General features: G+C 39.9%; 1 non-coding gene across 1 annotated transcript; it reads right to left on the reverse strand.

Annotated features, from left to right (window-relative positions):
• Positions 1–21300: 21300 nt before the first annotated feature.
• LOC124277195 lies at positions 21301–21489 on the reverse strand. Its single transcript, XR_006898764.1, has one exon. It is a non-coding gene; the product is annotated as a U2 spliceosomal RNA (small nuclear RNA).
• Between the last annotated feature and the right edge of the window lie 578 nt (positions 21490–22067).

The following is a 22067-nucleotide window of genomic DNA, read 5'->3' on the forward strand; positions in this document are numbered from 1 at the left end:
CAACACCAGTGTTATTAGACCAGGAAACAGCAACTAAATCTGGAAATAGAAAACAAAAAACATCAGATAGTGAAAAGTCCGATACCAATTGCTTTATATTAACCCCTCGAGGTATGGAATCCCTATTGCCTCCTACTTTATCTAATTTGTTATTAAGAACACAATTAAAATCCCCACCCAAAATAAAATGTGTATTGGTAACTAAATGATGTGTTATTTGATTAAAGAAATCAACCCGATCTGCTGGTACATTAGGTGCATAAACATTAATCAGTCTTATTCTAGAAATTGCTATGGTAATATCCACTACTATATACCGCCCATCAACATCATAGTGATATTGGTCAATCACAGCTCCACAAGATTTGTTAATAATGAGTCCTACCCCCTACTATTATTCGACCCGAATGACCAAAAGGCTTCCCCATCAAACCTATCTGCAAATGACCTAGCTGAACCTAAACTATGCACATGGGTCTCTTGAAGGAAGAGAAAGTTAATGCCAGATGAGTTGAATTTATGTGATAATATATTGAGTTTATTTGGGTTGACTAGTAACCCATTACAATTAATGGATAGAAAACTATATATGAATTATGTTGTATTTTGTATTACATAAAAAGGAATAATCAAACAATAAGAATAAGACTCCTGATTACAGGCATGTCTATGTCATTTAACAAGTATCAACTAAAGGTATATACACATTACGGAGGATCATTCACTTCAACTGTTGCCACAGTTGACCTGTTGACCTGGTGACCCTGGTGTTGACACGGGGAGGTGTATGTGCAGTGAACGCCACCTGGCTAACTTTGCCAGCAAGAGGGATTTAAACTTTTTCAGTCAACCATTGCCATCTGACTTTTTCGTAGTTTTTCTACTAACAACCTGAAATCCGTCACCATCCTCTGTAGCGTCAGTAGGAGGTAGGCACCCATGAAGGGCCACCTCCTCGTGGTGGGTGCTGGGTCACGCTAAGCGCCCTTCAACCCCTGTTGTGGACCCGGGGGGATATTTGGTCCACCAACCCGTTTGCCGTGGGTTGCGCCCCTGTGTCGGTGGAGGACGGGAGGCTGGTGGTTGAGGGCAATAGGATCCTGGAACCGTGTTCCTTTTGCCCAACACACCACTTCGCCCCTTACTTCACCTAGACGGGTGGTAGAACTGGCCCGGTTCTATCAATCGGCTGGTCATGTCATGCCCTGAGTATGGACAGCGTGTTGTTAACAGCTGTTGTTCACGGCAGGTCTATCTAACACTACTTACCAGTAATTTTTGTGTTTTGTTAAATTGCCTAGAGTCCAATGCCAGAAGGCGGTGGCTCATGGGCCAATCTGGATATACGAACCTCTGACTTCTGTATTTCTTGGGAAAAGTGTCATGGGCCGAACCAGCCTGGCATTTCTTCTTTTCGTCATTGCAGCTTTTCATGTTTTATATCTGGAGTATAACGCTTCTGTAACCCTAATGTTGCAGATTGGTTTCCGCTGCAACATTGTCCTTGTTGACACTCCATGGTGGGTGGGGAACAGAGGTGTCGAATCACATTACTATAACCATGGCTCACAATACCTTTCCTGGTTCATCAAAGCACAAACGCCGTCATGTTGATGGTTTATCATCTGACGAAGAAATCCTTCCAAACGTCACAGATTCTTGGCCGAGATTTCTCATCATTGCATCTGAGGATGGCAATCCGTTAAAACTTAATCCCTTTGTCATTGCTAAAGGCATCAAAGGTGTCTGTGGCGATGTTAAGAATGTTTCACGTCTCCGAGGTGGTTCTATCCTAGTGGAATGTGCAAGGAGACAACAATCAGTTAATCTGCTGTCCTTAAAACAGTTTGTTAACACTACAGTTGTTGTCTCGGAACACAAGACACTGAACTCATGTCGAGGAATAATCAGGGACCGAGCTCGTTGTCTGTCAGACATGAGCGAGGGAAGAAATTGCAGCTGAACTTAAGAATCAAGGAGTTACGGCCGTTAAACGCTTTACCAGAAAACAAAATGATGAAGTTGTCAAAACAAACACTTATCTCTTTACTTTTGGCCTTGCAGTCCTTCCAAAATCCATCAAAGCTGGGTATTTCAATATCGGTGTGGACGTTTATGTTCCAAATCCTCTCCGGTGCTATAAATGCCAGCGATTTGGACATGGAACAAAAACTTGCAGAAATAACACGGTGTGTTACCGTTGCAGTGGTAACCATGAAAGCACTGAGTGCACAAATGTTATCAAGTGCGCTAACTGCAATGGAGAGCATTTGGCCTCCTCAAAAACATGTTCCTTTTTCCAACGAGAATCTGAAATTCTTAAAATCAAATATACCCAAAATATTTCTTTTCTTGAAGCCAAAACATTGGTTCCAAATCCTTCTGAAACTCCTACCATCAAATATTCAACTGTCATTTCTTCCCCACCTCCAGTCGCTAAAGTTGTCACAACTTCCATCATGTGTCAGACATCAATTTCCTGGGTTACAAACCAACTCATTCTAGATGATGTTTCTCAGATGTCAACAAAACGGATAGACACATCTGTGTCATGTTCTCAGACAGAGAAATTGTCGGAACCCTTAAGTGACGTCACGTCTGAACCAGATTTGCAAAATGGTAAAGATGCATGCAGCAGCCATAAACATTTATCAAACAGTGAAAAGAAAAAACTAAAGAAAAAGACCAGGGCTCTCCAGCACGTCGAGGTGCCTCCTGGGCCATCTGTTGTAGAGGTTCACAATCCATTTGAACCTTTAGAGATGGAGGTCAGTCCCACAACCCCAGTCGATGGGAATAGACCCCACTCCCGATCACGAACGCCAATTAAGCCTCCATGAGGCTCTACAACCATTATTCAGTGGAATTGTAGGGGACTAAGGAATAATCTTAATGATTTACATTTACTTATACAAAATTTTTAGACCGTCAGCATTTTGTTTACAGGAAACCTATTTCAAAGAAAACGATCGATTTGATGTACGACAGTATAATTCATACAATTATTATTCTCCCCCAGGGCCAAAAGCCACTGGAGGGGCTTCGATATTAGTGAGGCAGGACATAATACACAGTCCTGTTCCTCTGAAAACTACACTTCAATCTGTTGCTGTACGTGTGACCATGCACATTGTTTTTACTTTTGTGCTCACTCTATGTGCCCCTTCTTCTTCTCTCCAACCTGCTGATCTTCAAGAACTCTACGACCAGCTTCCCAAACCTTGTATCATCATGGGAGACTTGAATGGCCACAATCCCCTTTGGGGAAGTCCACATACAAATTGTAAAGGGAAAGTACTAGAAGACTTTCTTTCTAACAACAATCTATGTCTCTTTAATGATAACTCTAACACATACTTACATCCTGGCACGGGTACATATTCTTCTCTCGATTTATCCATAACAGACTCTGATCTCCTTAATGAATTTGATTGGTCAGTCCATGACGACCTATGTGGAAGTGACCATTTTCCAACCATTCTAAAAGCTGTAACTCCGTCTGATGTTCCTCCATGTTCCAAATGGAATTTCTCAAAAGCTAACTGGCCTTTGTTTGAAATAATGTCATCTAACAAATTAAAACCTGGACTCTTTAGAGATGTTTCCGACCCTGTGCAATTCTTTTCTGATGAACTAAACAAAATTGCTGACGAATGCATTCCAAAGTCCTCTACAAATCCTCACATACGTAAACCGTGGTTTAACAATGACTGTAAGCAAGCTAGGAAGGCACGGAAAAAGGCTGAACACTATTTCCGTCGCCATCCAACGGTGCATAATTTGAATAAATATAAAATTTCTAATGCTAAAGCCCGACGTACAATTAAGCACAATAAACGCCAATCCTGGCGAAAATTTGTGTCGAAAATCAATTCACGAACGCCGACGTCCAAGGTATGGAACATGATACAAAGAATTAGAGGTAAGGGTACTAAATCCAGCATCCACCATCTTAACCATGGAGATCAATTATTGACCAATAAGTCCGATATTGCGAATAAATTGGGCGAAACTCTTGCTAAACACTCTTCCTCTTCTAACTATGTGCCTCACTTTCAAAAATATCAAAAACAACAAGAGAAGAAAATTATAAATTTCAATTCAGATAATGGAGAAGATTATAACGAAATTTTTCTATTCACGAGCTCCATAATGCTCTTGAACAAGCTCATAATACTGCTACAGGAGCTGATAACATCCATTATCAACTCCTGAAACATTTACCAGAAACATGCTTACAAACCTTGTTGAATATATTTGATGATATTTGGACTTCTGGTACATTCCCATCATCATGGCGTGATGCCATAGTTGTGCCCATTCCAAAACCTGGACGGGATCATACTGATCCCTCAAATTATCGACCCATTTCCTTGACTAGTTGCGTTTGTAAAACTATGGAACGAATGATCAACAATAGATTAATATGGTATTTGGAATCCAACAATTTAATTACAAATATTCAATGTGGATTTCGGAAAAATCGAAGTACTGTTGACCATTTAGTCCGCTTGGAGTCATTTGTTAAAAATGCAATTATTAATAACCAACATGCAGTGTCTATCTTTTCGATTTAGAAAAGCATATGACACTACGTGGAAATATGGTATTTTAAAAGATTTGCATGATTTTGGATTACGAGGCCGTTTGCCTCACTTCATATCCAACTTTTTAACTGACAGGCAATTTCAAGTCCGCGTGGGTTCGACCCTATCTGATCATTATCATCAGGATCAGGGTGTGCCACAAGGCAGTATTTTGTCTGTCACTTTATTTAGTATCAAAATTAACAGTTTATCTAAAGTTTTAAATGATTCACTTGATGGGTCACTTTTTGTGGATGATTTTAATATTTCTTGTAGTGGTAAAAATATGCGTACTATTGAACGGCAAATGCAGTTGTGTTTGAACAAAATAGATAAATGGTGTCTTGAAAACGGCTTTAAATTTTCTAAATCCAAAACTAATTGTATACATTTCTGCCGTAAATACAAACCGCATGCAGACCCGGAACTATCTCTAAATGGCACACCCATCAAAGTTGTGCAAGAGGCCAAGTTCTTGGGTATTATTTTTGACTCACACTTAACGTTTCTACCACATATTAAATCCCTTAAAACTAAATGCCTGAAGGCACTTGATCTGTTAAAAGTCGTTTCAAATTCTAAGTGGGGAGGGGACCAAACTACCCTACTACACCTATACCGATCTCTCATCCGTTCGAAACTTGATTACGGCTCCATTGTATATGGTGGAGCCTGTAAAAGCAACCTCAAACTACTCGATTCTATCCATCACCAAGGTCTAAGACTTTGTCTTGGATCTTTTAGAACCTCTCCTATTGACAGTCTGTACGTCGAGGCTGATGAGCCATCTCTTGACCAACGCCGTATAAAATTATCCTTGCAGTATGTAACTAAACTGTATTCTAACGAGTCAAATCCTGCATTTAATTGTGTTTTTAATCCTCTCTATGAGGATCTATACAACAAAAAGTCTTCTCTTGTTCCGCCTCTTGGTTTAAGAATTAAACCATTTCTTTCTGCTGCCGGCATTGAGCTGGAAAATATAGCTCCTTCCCGTCTTCTTTCTTCTCCGCCTTGGCAATTGGTTAGGCCGCAAGTTGACCTAACATTAACTACATTTAAAAAATCCGAAACAAATGAATTACAGTATAAACAAGAATTTAGTCAATTAAGAAATAAATATAATACATACAAATCCTTATTTACAGATGGGTCCAAGGATGGTGGCGCAGTGGCATGTGCCACTGTCATTGATCCAGAACAATATCTTCTAGAATACCCAATGACAGCTCTATATTTACAGCAGAAGCAAACGCCATATTAACGGCTCTTAAATATATTCAACGACATCCTAAACATAAACAGTACATAATCTTTTCCGATTCCCTTTCATGTCTTCAGGCTATTAAAAATATTTCTTGTAAACATCCACTTTTATTAGACATTATTGAATTGTATAATGAGCTTGCTACTGGCCAGTGCGACATCGTCTTTTGTTGGTTACCCAGCCACGTTGGCATTTCTGGGAATACCATGGCTGATCTTGCTGCCAAGGCAGCACTCAACAAATCTGTGACACCACTTCTTATTCCATACTCTGATTATAAAGCCGGCATTAGAACTTACATCCGTGATCTGATGCAGAAGAAGTGGGACGCCCAAGTAGGTATTAATAAGTTGCATGCAATAAAACCCTATATTGGTTACACCTACTTGGGTTGTCAGTCCAGATTTGAAGAGGTCATTATGCGACGATGTCGCATTGGCCATACCAGATATACTCATGAATATTTATTGAAAGGCGAAGATCCTCCGTTTTGTATCCCTTGTGATGAAAGGATCACAGTCAAGCATGTCTTGCTTGACTGCATTGAATATTCCATCACAAGGGATAAGTATTTTAATGTCAAAACATTGAAGGATCTTTTAATAATGTTAGTTCTCATTTAGTTATTGCCTTTTTAAAAGAATTAGATTTGTTAACAGATTTGTAAATAGCTAAATATTTTATGATTGGAAGTTCGAATTAGTAACACAGATTGTTAGTGGCTGTATCCTCGAGGGGGGTTAAAGTACTGTAAAATTATTGTCCTCCCGAGAGGGTACGTAAGTCCCAAAACATTCAAAGTAAATTTCAACTTTCCATTTTTTAATCGTAGAATATGTGTAATTTTAACGTATGGCTAGATTTATCTCAATTGCTAACAGCTGAAGGGATGATGTGAATCCAGCTAGGGCCCATGCAGGAAGCAAATGTACTGTAAGTCCCCATGGTCTCTAGTATGGTGATCTAACTTCAGTTGTTAGCGATCTATAGCCCATTTTTATATTGTGTTGTCCCCTCTAGTTAAAATGTTTTAGATTCAATTACTAGTTTTACATGTATATCTGTGATAATCTAGTTATTTTACTGTCCTTCGTGACACCCATGAAAGGCCACCTCCTCGTGGTGGGTGCTGGGTCACGCTAAGCGCCTTTCAACCCCCCGTTGTGGACCCGGGGGGGATATTTTGGTCCACCAACCCGTTTGCCGTGGGTTGCGCCCCTGTGTCGGTGGAGGACGGGAGGCTGGTGGTTGAGGGCACTGGTTCCAGGAACAGTGTTCCTTTGCCCAACACACCACTTCGCCCCTTACTTCACCTAGACGGGTGGTTGAACTGGCCCGGTTCAATCAATCGGCTGGTCACGCCAAGCCCTGTGCTACAACTATAAAATGTTGCACAAAATTTGAGAATTCTTCTATGATATTTTTAAGTCTTGGCAATTTTTTGAACTTTGAATTTTTGAATTTCAACTGAACAATTTCATGTATGTTTTTGCCTAGAGTCGTATGCCCAGAAGGCGGTGGCTCATGGGCCAATCTGGTGGATTCATTAATATTTTAATTTTTCTGCTGGAGTATGTCATCCGGGTATCCTTGGTGCTGCAAGTCGGAGATCCGCTTGTTTTTAGCATCGTCCTTGTGATACTCCGTGGTGGGTGGGGAGCTCGGATGATGAAATCTAATACAATAACCATGGCTTACGAAACACCAACCAAAAAAACCAAACGTCCTCTTGACAATGACCCTGTTGATGATGACCACAGACTGCCTAAATCGATTGAGTATTGGCCACGTTTCCTTGTAATCGAGACTCTAGACAAGAGTCCATTAAAGTTGAACCCTTTTGCAGTATCTAAGGGTATTCAAGGTATTGCTGGGGATGTAAAGAACATTAAACGTCTCCGTTCAGGTGCGCTGCTAGTTGAATGCGCGAAAAAACCACAATCAACCAACTTGATGAATACAGAATTGTTCGTTGGCATTCAGGTCTCGGTCTCTGCTCACAAAACTTTGAACACAAGTAAAGGAATCGTCAGAGACCGGGACAGATTGTTTGATGATATGTCAGAACTTGACATAGTATCAGAAATGAAAGATCAAGGTGTTCTTTACGTTAAGCGCTTTACAACCCGAAAGAACAATGAAACTGTCAGAACGAATACCTATCTGTTTTCCTTTTCATCCCCAAATGCTCCCAAATCGCTGAAGGCAGGTTACTGTAACATTCCCGTTGACACCTACATCCCTAACCCACTCAGATGTTTTAAATGCCAGAAATATGGACACGGTGTAAATACTTGTACATTGTCTGTTGTGTGTGCTCACTGTGGTGAGAAGACACACACAACAGAAGATTGTAACAGTACGTTTAAAAAATGCACCAACTGCTCGGGCGACCATTCAGCTTTTTCTAAAGAGTGTCCCATTTGGAAAGAGCAAATGGCAATTAACAAAATCAAATTTACCCAAAATATCACTTTTTCTGAGGCAAAAAAACTGGTAAAGAGATCCGACCTTCCAGAGAGTTATGCTGCAGTAGCCAAATCACCATCTCAGTCTAGCTCTAAAATAACAAAATCATCCACTAGCTGCCAAACAACCTTGACTTGGGTCAAAGGGGACTCTCCACAGAATTTGTACCCTGAGATATCGTCTCAGACTGAGGAATCACTTCCTGGTACGTCGAAATCTTCTTCAGATCATAAATCTTCCTCTCAATCACGCTCACTCACTCAATCGTCATCTGACAGTCAACAAATTGTTCAAAGTAAAGGTAAGCCTAAGCCTGATGCTAACAAGAAACAAAGTGGCAGAGCTCCAAAGGGGTCTCAAAATAAAATCAAACTTTATAACAAATACGGATCACTTGAGGATATGGACGTGGCCGAAAACGTCCAATCTAGGGCACGAAGCTTGTCGCCCTCCAAAACAGTGCGGGGTAGATCCCCAGTAAATCCCCCGAAAAGATAGTTTCTTCCAACACCATCGTACAGTGGAATTGTAGAGGACTACGGCATAATTACAATGAGTTACAGTTATTAGTCCAGGATTGTATGCCTTCAGCATTTTGTCTACAGGAGACTTATTTAAAGCAGACGGATCTTTTTGACCTACGTCATTTCAATGCTTATCATTATTTCTCACCTCCAGGTGACAGGGCCACTGGAGGTTCTTCAATCCTAGTCAAACAGAATGTTATCCATAGCCCTAATACACTTACTTCTAATCTTCAAGCAGTTGCAGTGCGACTCACTTTACACGTTGCATTTATATTATGCTCTTTGTATATCTCACCGTCTTCAGTCATTCAGAAGACTGATCTTCAAACTCTGTATGACCAACTCCCTAAACCCTGTATTATTATGGGGGACTTAAATGGCCACAACCCACTCTGGGGTAGCATAAATACAAACGCTAAAGGTAAACTACTGGAGGAGTTTTGTTCAGACAATGATTTGTGTATTTATAATGATGGTTCCAACACGTATTTACACCCTGGTACAGGAACCTATTCTACTCTCGACTTATCCATCACGAATTCAGAATTACTAAATGAATTTGAATGGTCAGTCCATGATGACCTTTGTGGAAGTGACCATTTCCCGACTATACTAAAACCTGTAAACCCATCTGATATTACTCCATATTCGAGATGGAACTTTAAAAAAGCTAACTGGCCTTTGTACCAAGCTCTGTGTTGTAGCAGACTTAAACCCGAACTCTTTATAGAATGTACTGATCCTATAAAATATTTCTCTGATGAACTTATTAACATTGCTGATGAGTGTATCCCCAAATCCTCTGCAATTCCACACATACGAAAACCATGGTTCACCAATGAGTGCAAACAGGCTAGGAAGGCACGGAAGAAAGCTGAGAATTATTTCCGTCGCCATCCTATGGTCCATAATTTGAATAAATTTAAAATTTTAAATGCCAAGGCACGGCGTACCTTCAAGCAAAGTAAACGTCAATCCTGGCGAACTTATGTCTCAAAAATAAATTCACGAACGCCGATATCAAAAGTATGGAATATGATCCAGAAAATAAAAGGTAAGGGTTCTAAATCTAGCATTAAGCATCTTAAAGATGGAGACGAATTATTAACTAGTCAATCTGATATTGCAAATAAACTCGGAGAAACTTTGGCCAAACACTCTTCCTCATCGAATTATTTACCTCAATTCCAAAATTATAAAAACAACAGGAAGGAAAGCTATTTATTTCAATTCAGATAATGGGGAAGATTACAATGAACTGTTTTCTATTCATGAGCTTCATACTGCTCTTGATCAAGCTCATGATACGGCTACAGGTGCTGATAACATACATTATCAGCTCCTGAAACACTTACCGGATTCATGCTTAGAAAACCCTTTTAAACATTTTTGATGATATTTGGACTTCTGGACAATTTCCTTCTTCATGGCACGATGCTATTATTGTACCCATCCCTAAACCTGGACGTGATCATACTGATCCTTCGAATTATCGGCCAATCTCATTAACTAGCTGCGTTTGCAAGACCATGGAACGCATGATAAATAATCGACTTGTGTGGTACTTGGAAACTAATAACCTTATAACAGACATTCAATGTGGTTTCCGTAAAAACAGAAGTACTATCGATCATTTAGTGCGTTTAGAATCCTTTATTAAAAATGCCATTATTAAAAACAACATGCAGTGTCGATCTTTTCGATTTAGAAAAAGCATATGACACCACATGGAAACATGGTATTTTAAGAGATTTACACGATTTTGGATTGAGAGGCCGTTTGCCTCTTTTTATATCACAGTTTTTAACGGACAGGCAATTTCAAGTTCGTGTGGGCTCTACCCTGTCTGATCATTACAATCAGGATCAGGGTGTCCCACAAGGCAGTATTTTATCTGTCACACTCTTTAGTATTAAAATAAATAGTCTGTCAAAGGTTTTAAGTGATTCAATCGATGGATCTCTTTTCGTGGATGATTTTAATATTTCTTGTCGTGGTAAGAATATGCATACTATTGAACGGCAACTGCAGCTGTGTTTAAATAAAATACATAAATGGTGTCTTGAAAACGGTTTTAAATTTTCCAAGTCCAAAACTAATTGTTTACACTTTTGTAGAAAATATAAGCCGCATAAAGACCCTGAACTATCTCTAAATGGCACTCCTATCAAAGTTGTGAAGGAGGCCAAGTTCTTCAGGTATTATTTTGACTCACACTTAACGTTTCTACCACATATTAAAGCACTTAAAAATAAATGCCTGAAAGCGCTTGACTTGTTGAAAGTCGTTTCCAATTCTAAGTGGGGAGGGGATCAAGCTACCCTCCTTCACCTATATCGATCATTGGTCCGCTCGAAACTTGATTATGGCTCCATCGTATATGGTGGAGCCTGCAAAAGCAACCTCAAACTCTTAGATTCAGTCCACCATCAAGGTCTGAGACTTTGTCTTGGGTCCTTCAGAACATCTCCTGTTGACAGTCTCTACGTCGAGGCAGATGAGCCTTCTCTTACCCAACGCCGTATAAAATTATCATTACAGTACATTACGAAGCTATATTCTAACGAGTCTAATCCTGCGTTTCACTGCATCTTCGCTCCTCTTTATGAGGATTTGTATAACAAAAAGCCTTCTCTTGTTCCGCCTCTTGGGCACAGAATTAAACCATTCCTTTCTGCTACCGGCATTGAGCTGGAGAATATATCTCCTTCCCGTCTTCTTTCTTCTCCGCCTTGGCAATTGGTGAGGCCTGACGTTGACTTAACGTTAACCACATTTAAAAAAATCAGAAACTAATGATTTACAGTATAAACAAGAATTTAGTCAATTAAGAAATAAATATAATAACTATAAATCCTTATATACAGATGGATCCAAGGATGGTGGCGCGGTTGCTTGTGCCACTGTCATTGGGTCCAAAACAATATCTTCCAGACTACCTAATGACAGTTCAATTTTCACAGCAGAAGCAAACGCCATCTTAACAGCTCTTAAATATATTAATAAACACCGTAAATATAAACAATATATCATCTTTTCAGATTCTCTTTCGTGTCTTCAGGCTATTAAAATCTTTCTTGCAAACATCCACTTTTATTAGAGATTATTGAATTGTACAATGAACTTGCTACTGCCCAATGCGACATCGTCTTCTGTTGGTTACCCAGCCACGTTGGCATTTCTGGGAACACAATGGCTGATCTTGCTGCCAAGGCAGCACTAAACAAATCTGTGACACCACTTCTCATTCCATACTCTGATTATAAAGCCAGCATTAGAACATACATCCGCGATCTAATGCAGAAGAAGTGGGACACCCAAGTAGGTATCAATAAATTACATGCAATAAAACCTTACATTGGTTACACCTACTTGGGTTGTCAGTCCAGATTTGAAGAGGTCATTATGCGACGATGTCGCATTGGTCACACAAGATATACTCATGAATATTTACTGAAAGGCGAAGATCCTCCGTTTTGCATCCCTTGTGATGAAAGAATCACAGTCAAGCATGTCCTGCTTGACTGTGTTGAATATTCCATCACAAGGGATAAGTATTTTAATGTCACAACATTGAATGAGTGAGTGAGTGAATTAAGATTTTAAGTCACATCGGCAATATTTCAGCCATATCGTGACTAAAGCAAGTTATATATCGACAATTTAAGTGAAATTATAAAATTCTGCCGACGAAGGACAGTAAAATAACTAGATTATCACAGATATAGATATAAAACTAGTAACTAAATCTAAAACATTTGAACTATACAAGACGATACAATATAAAAACAGGCTATTGAGCGCCAACAACTAAAGGTAGATCACCATACTAGGGACCATGGGGACTTACAGTACATTTGCTTCCTGCATGGACCCTAGCTGGATTTACACCATCCCTTCAGCCATTGGCGACAGAAGAGAAACCTAGCCATAAATTAAAAGTACAAATATTCTACGATTAAAAACCTGGTACACTTAAATTGACTAAATGTTTTGGGACTTACGTACCCTCTCAGGAGGACAATAATTTTACGCTACTTCAACCCCCCTTTGAGGGTACAGCCACTATCAATATCAGTTATTAATTTAAACTACCAATAATAAAATATATATCTATTTACAAATCAGTTAGCAAGTCTAATTTTTTTAAAAAGGCAATAATTAAATGAGAACTTATATGACTAAAAAGATCCTTCATAGTTTTTACTTTAAAATAAATATCCCTTGTGATGGAATATTCAACACAGTCAAGCAAGACATGCTTGACCGTGATTCGTTCATCACAAGGGATACAAAACGGAGGATCCTCACCTTTTAATAGGTACTCATGCGTATATCTTGTGTGGCCAATCCGACATCGTCGTATGATGACCTCTTCAAATCTGGACTGACAACCCAAGTAAGTGTAACCGATATAGGGTTTTATTGCATGTAATTTATTGATACCTACTTGGGTGTCCCACTTCTTTTGCATCAGATCACGGATGTAAGATCGAATGCAAGCTTTGTAATCAGAGTATGGGAGCAGAAGTGGTGTCACAGATTTGTTGAGTGCAGCCTTAGCAGCAATATCAGCCATCGTGTTCCCAGAAATGCCAACGTGGCTGGGTAACCAACAAAAGACGATGTCGCATTGGCCAGTAGCAAGCTCATTATACAATTCAATAATTTCTAATAAAAGTGGATGTTTGCAAGAAAGATTTTTTATAGCCTGAAGACACGAAAGAGAATCTGAAAAGATGATATATTGTTTATATTTACGGTGTTTATTAATATATTTAAGAGCTGTTAAGATGGCGTTTGCTTCTGCTGTAAATATAGAGCTGTTATCCGGTATTCTAGAAGATATTGTTCGGGATCCCAATGACAGTGGCACATGCCACCGCGCCACCATCCTTGGACCCATCTGTAAAGAAGGATTTGTATGTATTATATTTATTTCTTAATTGACTAAATTCTTGTTTATACTGTAATTCGTTTGTTTCTGATTTTTTAAACTTAGTCAGAGTTAGGTCAACTAGTGGCCTAACCAATTGCCAAGGAGGAGAAGAAAGAAGACGAGAAGGAGCTATATTTCCCAGCTCAATGCCGGCAGCAGTAATGAATGGCTTCATTCTAAGCCCCAGTGGAGGAACAAGAGAAGATTTCTGGTTGTACAAATCCTCATAAAGAGGATTAAAGATACACTGAAATGCAGGATTGGATTCGTTAGAATATAGTTTTGTAAGATATTGTAAAGATAATTTTATACGTCGGTGGGCTAGAAGGCTCGTCTGTTTCGACATAGAGACTGTCCACAGGAGAAGTTCTAAAAGATCCAAGACATAGCCTTAGACCTTGGTGGTGGACAGAATCAAGTAGTTTTAGATTGCTTTTGCAGGCTCCACCATATACGATGGAGCCATAATCAAGTTTCGAGCGGACCAATGATCGATATAGGTGGAGGAGGGAGCTTCGATCCTCCCCACTTTGTGTTAGAAACTACTTTCAACAAGTCAAGTGCCTTCAGGCATTTAGTTTTAAGGGATTTAATATGTGGCAGAAACGTTAAGTGCGAGTCAAAAAAAATTAAACCCAAGAACTTGGCCTCCTTAACAACTTTGATGGACGTGCCATTTAGAGATAGTTCAGGGTCTTTATGCGGTTTGTATTTACGGCAGAAATGTATACAATTTGTTTTGGATTGAGAAAATTTAAAGCCGTTTTCAAGACACCATTTATTTATTTTGTTTAAACATAACTGCAATTGCCGTTCAATAGTATGCATATTTTTACCACGACAAGAAATGTTAAAATCATCCACAAAAGTGATCCATCGATCGAATCATTTAAAACCTTGGATAAACTGTTGATCTTGATACTAAACAATGTGACAGACAAAATACTGCCTTGTGGGACACCCTGATCCTGATTGTAATGACCAGACAGGGGTAGATGCCACTCGGACTTGAAACTGTCTGTCTTTAAAAAGTTAGCTATAAATTGAGGCAAACGGCCTCGTAATCCGAAGCCATGTAAATCTTTTAAAATGCCATATTTCCACGTGGTATCATATGCTTTTCAAGATCAAAAAGATAGACACAGCGTGTTGCTTGTTAATAAGAGCATTTTTAACAAATGATTCCAAACGCACTAGGTGATCGACAGTACTTCTGTTCTTACGGAAACCACATTGTATATCTGTTATAAGGTTGTTTGTTTCCAAGTACCAAACAAGTCGATTATTTATCATCCGTTCCATGGTTTTGCAAACGCAGCTAGTTAGGGAAATTGGCCTATAGTTGGAAGGATCAGTATGATCACGTCCAGGTTTAGGGATGGGCACAATTATAGCATCGCGCCAGGATGAAGGAAATTGTCCAGATGTCCAAATATCATCAAAAATAGATAAGAGCGTCTCTAAACATGAGTCTGGTAAGTGCTTAAGGAGTTGATAATGTACGTTATCAGCTCCGGAAGCTGTATCATGAGCCTGGTCAAGAGCAGTATGAAGCTCGTGAATGGAAAAGGTTTCATTGTAATCTTCCCCATTATCTGAATTGAAATTAATAGCTTTCTTTTCTTGCTGTTTTGATATTTTTTGGAATTCAGGTACATAATTGGACGAGGAAGAATGTTTGGCCAACGTCTCACCAAGTTTATTTGCAATATCTGATTTATTAGTCAATAATTGGTTCCCATCTGTCAAATGGTGAATGTTAGATTTAGAGCCCTTACCTTTGATCTTCTGTATCATATTCCACACCTTTGATATTGGCGTGCGCGAATTTATCTTCGATACATAGTTTCGCCAAGAGTGACGTTTACTTTGCTTTAAAAGTACGCCGTGCTTTAGCATTTAAAATCTTAAACTTGTTCAAATTATGAACCATGGGATGGCGACGGAAGTAATGTTCTGCCTTTTTCCTTGCCTTCCTAGCTTGTTTGCAGTCATCGGTGAACCATGGTTTTCTAATGTGTGGAATTGCAGAGGACTTGGGGATGCACACATCCGCTATGTTATTCAGTTTATCAGAGAAACTCTTTATAGCATCAGTAACATCAATGAAAAGTTCAGGTTTAAGTTCGTCAGCACACAGAGTTGCATATAAAGGCCAGTTAGCCTTTTGAAATTCCATCTGGTTGATGGAGGAACATCAGATGGGGCTACTGGTTTTAGAACTGTAGGAAAGTGGTCGCTTCCACAAAGGTCGTCATGGACGGACCAATCAAATTCATTTAGGAGATTTGAGTCAGTGATGGACAAGTCAAGATTAGAATAAGTACCAGTACCAGGATGGAGATAAGTGTGTGAGCCATCGTTATAAATGCATAAATCGTTGTTTGAAATGAAATCTTCAAGTAACCTTCCTTTATTGCTTGTATGCATACTGCCCCAGAGTGGGTTATGACCATTTAGATCGCCCATAATGATGCAGGGCTTGGGAAGCTGGTCGTAGAGCGCTTGAAGATCAGTTAGTTGAAGCAACGATGTTGGAGGAATGTAAAGAGAGCACAAAGTAAAAACAATGTGCATAGTTATTCGAACTGCAACAGCCTGAAGATTTGAATGAATTAAAACCGGGCTGTGGAGAACACCCTGCCGTACGAAAACAGAAGATCCACCCGTAGCTTTAGTCCCTGGAGGGGGAGAATGAATGGTAGGTACTGTACTGACGTAAATCAAAGTTATCAGTTTCTTTAAGGTATGTCTCCTGGAGACATATTGCTGACGGCGTATAATCCTGTATTAATAAGTGTAAATCATTTAAATTGGACCTGAGACCTCTGCAATTCCACTGAAGGAGTGAACTAGGACCATTCATGTAATGGGTGGATGTACAGGGGATCTATTTTTCCCTTTTCTAGGCGACTTACTTCTGTTGCGCCCGTGGTAGAGAGGAGAGACATCCATGTCCTCCAAGGTGTGATAACGATTTTGAAGACGTACAGGGTCACGCTGACCCTTTGGTATACGATCTGAATGAATAGAGTGATCAATTTGTTTTTTTTAGTCGATTTCGGAACAGGTGATGGTTTTGGTACCGATTTTGGTTCCACTGCTGGAACCACTGGCGACAGTGAGACAACTGTAGATAGATCTTCCGTTTGTGACGAAGAACTAGATGATTGTTGACGAGGTTTAGCCAAGATTGGATTAGATGATTCAATCCATGTGTATTCGGTTTGGCAACCTACTGACTGACATGAAACCGGTCGAGAAATTGGTGTTGAGGCAGAAGTAGCAGCCGCATAAGTTGGGCCTGGTTTTTCAAGAGCCAGAACAAGTTTCCTCGCTTCAAAAAAAGTAACATTACGGTCATGTTTCATTTTCGAAATTTTTGATTGGAGCTCCCATGTAGGGCATGCTTTTGACGACGAGGGATGACTCCCAGAGCAGTTTACACACGCAGGAGGTTTATCACAGAGTCTGCTATCTTCACAGTTGCCACCACATCGATGACAAGCAGCTGGGCCGCGGCATGAATTAGAACCATGGCCATACTTCTGACATCGGTAGCACCGCAGGGGATTTGGGATGTAAGCATCAACCCTTAAGTAACAATATCCAGCTTTCAATGAATCGGGGCGTGACGGAAGACCGAATGTAAATAGATACGTATTGGTCTTTATGGTTTCATTATCTCTTTTGGAAGTAAACCGTTTAACAGCAGTCACTCCCTGTGGACGTAACTCTGAAATAATGTCAGCCTCATCCATATCTGAAAGGCAACGACCGACATCACGGACAATGCCTTTACTACTGTTGAGTGTCCTGTGAGGTGAAACCTCCACAGGAACATTAGCTAATGATTTGGTCGAAAGGAGGATTTGTGATTGAATTTTCTTTTTACACTCAATCAGTAGAGATCCCGAACGTAGCTTCTTGACTTCTTTTACGTCGCCAGCTAATCCTTCTATGCCCTTTGCAATGGCAAAAGGATTCAATTTAAGTGGACCATCATCTGGTGCCGACATGACCAAAAATCGAGACCAATGATCAGGATTTGTGTGAACAGCAGAATGTTCGTCCTCAGAAGATACTGAATCATCAGATTCATACGAGCGTTTTTTCAGTGGGGGGTGCCATGGTTGTATTGTATATGATTCACCCTCCTAGCTCCTCACCCACCATGGAGTGTCAACAAGGACGATGCCTCATGTCTGTGGGCCTCCAGCAGACGGCACCAAGGATACTAGGAGGGTATACTCAAGCAGGATAAGATCTTAAAAAGATAGATCCTACCAGATTGGCCCATGAGCCATCGCCTTCTGGGCATTTAGACTCTAGGCAAATTGAAAAGTCATAGTTCAAAATCAAGTGATGTTTTATAAACTAATAAAGCCGAGACCTAAAGTCCACCATATAGTTTAAGAATATAATTTGTGCAAATACAAGTAATGCACAGGGCTCGACATGACCAGCCGATTGGTTGAACCGGGCCCATTCAACCACCCGTCTAGGTGAAGTAAGGGGCGAAGTGGTGTGTTGGGCAACGGAACACTGTTCCTGGAACCAGTGCCCTCAACCACCAGCCTCCCGTCCTCCACCGACACAGGGGCGCAACCCACGGCAAACAGGTTGGTGGACCTAATATCCCCCCGGGTCCACAACGGGGGTGAAGGGCGCTTAGCGTGACCCAGCACCCACCACGAGGAGGTGGCCCTTCATGGGTGCCCACAACATTGAAGGATCTTTTTTATAATGTTAGTACTCATTTAATTATTGCATTTTTAAAAGAATTAGATTTGTTAAATGATTTGTAAATAGATAAATATTTTATTATTGGTAATTTAAATTAGTAACTGAGATCGTTAGTGGCTGTACCCTCAAAGGGGGTTGAAGAAGCGTAAAATTATTGTCCTCCTGAGAGGGTACGTAAGTCCCAAAACTTTCAAAGTAAAGTATAAATTATCACATTTTAAACGTAGTATTTTGTTATTTTAACTGCTGGCTAAATTCCTATAATCGCCAGCGGCTGAAGGGATGGTGTAAATCCAGCTAGGATCCATGCAGGTAGCCAAAAGTAATGTAAGTCCCCATGGATCCTAGTATGGTGATCTACCTTCAGTTGGTGGCGATCTATAGCCCATTTTTACATTGTGTTGTCCCCTATAGTTAAAATGTTTTAGATTCAATTACTAGTTTTACATGTATATCTGTGATACTCTAGTTGTTTTACTGTCCTTCGTCGGCAGGTGTTTTATAATATACATACATTTTATTTCAATATCAAATGTTCTCGTCACGATATGGCTGAAATATTGCCGATGTGACGTTAAATATTAACTCACTCACTCACTGTCCTTCGTCGGCAGAATTTTATCATTTCACGTAAATTGTTGATAGATTTATAACTTGCTTTAGTCACGATATGGCTGAAATATTGCCGATGTGACTTAAAATCTTAACTCACTCACTCAGTAGGAGGTAAGTGCGTTATGGCTGTATCACCTTCCTGAGAAAACTCACTAACTTCATTGTCTCGCTTTGTCACATCCGCAACCTCCTCCTTATCTCTGACTGTAACTGACTCTGTTCCCTCAGAATCTATTCTCCATCTATCAGACAATACACTCTCAATCCCTGACTGAATCTCCATATCTTCTTTCCCACCTGAATCACTATCACCCTCATGATCCTCTGGCGTTTCACTATCATCATCAGACTGTACCTGATCCCGAGAATGTTCACCACTATCACGTGATCTCTGATGGCCTGAGTTGTCTGCATGAAACTCCGACCGTGGCATTTATGGACACAAGAACCTTTGATGGTCTGTCTGATCACACAGAGGACAGATTGGAGGACGACCCTGGGCAGTAACAAGCATTGCCATTCCATCACCATTTTTGACAATATGTGGTAGCAGATTCTTTTCATTGTCTGATAACTCAATAGTTATCAGCCTGACTCCACTAAATACCTTGGCTCCATCAGGCAATGTACATATGGATCATACTGCATATCCAGCAGTGTAACATACCTTGAGAATAGTCTGCCACGTAACTTTCCCTTACAGTATGGTGTAGCCAGTGTACACGTAATGTTACAACTTGTCGTTTGTACATAGAAAATACAACTTGGTCATTGTCGAATGGAAGTGTGTGAGTTTTTAACAGTATTTCAGCTTTTTGCCTCCGGTGAAATGTAAGATACCAGCAGCCACTACGTTCTGCTTTCCAAAAGGCTTCCAGGTCAGAACCATTAAACTCAGGCAGGACATTTTTAATAACATTAAAAATGTTGGTCACGAGGAAAGTGTCTTACCCTATATTCAGCCTTGACTGTTAGTCTCGCCTTGGTATCATTAAGCTTGGTGTGAGAGAGAGGCAGCAACTGTAAAGCGTTGGCCCAAGGCATGGTCCAACGATGAAAAAAGAACAAAAGGCGGGGGGCAGGGGAGGGGGTGATCACTTAAGGTCTAGTAGCAAGTCCCACCAGTTGACCTGGAGAAGACAAATCACAAGAAAAGTTATACTGTCACAAAAGAAACCAATTTATTCACCACTGATGCTGTTGATGTCCACAAACTTGTCGTCCTCCTGGATCCTAGGATTAGGGGTTAAGCGAAAGGTTTGCGCCAGCCAAATACCTCTAAACCCACAGCATACCATTAATGAGATGGATATTTACATCAGGCCCTGGCAAAAAAGTCACCACCAATATTACACGCACAAATACACGCTATTTCAGACCACGGACGAGTGCCACGGCCAAATTGTAGGGGTTTGTGGAGAAATTTCACCATTTGTGTAAAGTAGACAAATGTGTAAATATCCCCCCATTTCTGTAAGTATATAGAGCGCTGGCGATAAACAGTCAGGCAGACGTGAGGTAAACGTCCTGTAGCTAGCACATTGAGCCGGTGTTTGGGGCTTAATGCAGGAGGTGCGGGCACATCGCGCCCAAGCAAGCGTGAAAAAACACTCCGATTGACAACGTGTACTAAATATACTAAACTTAAATAAACGTAAATACAGAACAAGTATATGAAGAAAGTTAACATTGGTGAATTTCATGTAAAATAGTGTTTTAAAAAAGACATGGGACGAAATGTAAGGAAAATTTGAATGTAAACTCACCGGGGCCATACTTGTTTACAGCTTGAAAACACTTGTGAAGGGTAAGCAGGCGTTTAAAACGTGTGGTTTTGACAGGGCAGAATGTTGTTGTGTCGATGTGATCGTCTACAACGTAATTTCCGGCGTGTGACATCCTTGGATACGGGGACAGAAAATAGCTGAAAGTGGAAAAGAATCACTTTGACGAACGTCCCGTAGGTGGGTATGGACGGAGTACAATGTGGATGAAGTGGATGGGTGCATATCTGGAGTTGGAAGTGATTACATGCTCTATCCAGTGAAAAATAAGAGCGAAACAGGAGGCGATGGCGCAAAATGAACTTGAAGGGGACGAAATGTGAAAAAGAGGACTAAGTTGAGGGTTCTATTTTTTTATTTGAAATATGAGTGGTGGGCCATTCCCGTAGGTACTGCAATACCGGGTCAACCCATGATGAGGGCGGAGCAAGCTCCGTGGCACCTCATCCCATTTTAAAAATCAGTTTAATATCGATGACCCCATTAGGAGACGTATCAGATATTAAGCTGATTAGAACTGATACTTTTTTCTTTCTTTTTTTGATTAAATATATATTTACACTTGACTAATACACATTTGGACAGCAGCCGCCACTACCCCTAGATTTAAAACAGCTATCACAGTGGCAGGGGCAGTGGCTCTAACAACGTACAACTAAAGACAAAAATTGAAAGAAAGGTCACAAACACAGATCATATACCCATAACCACCAATGAAGTAATTACATATACAATAAACATTTCAGGCATTCTCTGTTCACAATATAAAGTAGAGATTATATACAATTATATGAAAAAAATTGGCATAAACACTGAGAAATGCATATTCTATAATGTACAATTGATAATATTTACACTAAATATATCGACAATCAAAACAGATATTATACACTGTACTCAGATAAACAACTTACAGATATGTACATACATACATATATATATACACACACATACATATGATCACATACATATGGATACACGCACATACATGTAGATAAACAAAAATGTATATAAATAAATATATATACACTTATATACACTGGAAAAATGGGGACATCAAAAAAGGAACTTATAATATACATTATCTTAATGAATTTAATTCTAACTAGTTCTCTATATATTGTGGGGCAAATG

This window comes from Haliotis rubra, unplaced genomic scaffold (genome assembly GCF_003918875.1).
Source record: "Haliotis rubra isolate DU_JTF1 unplaced genomic scaffold, ASM391887v1 Scf1058, whole genome shotgun sequence".
NCBI lineage: Eukaryota > Metazoa > Mollusca > Gastropoda > Lepetellida > Haliotidae > Haliotis > Haliotis rubra.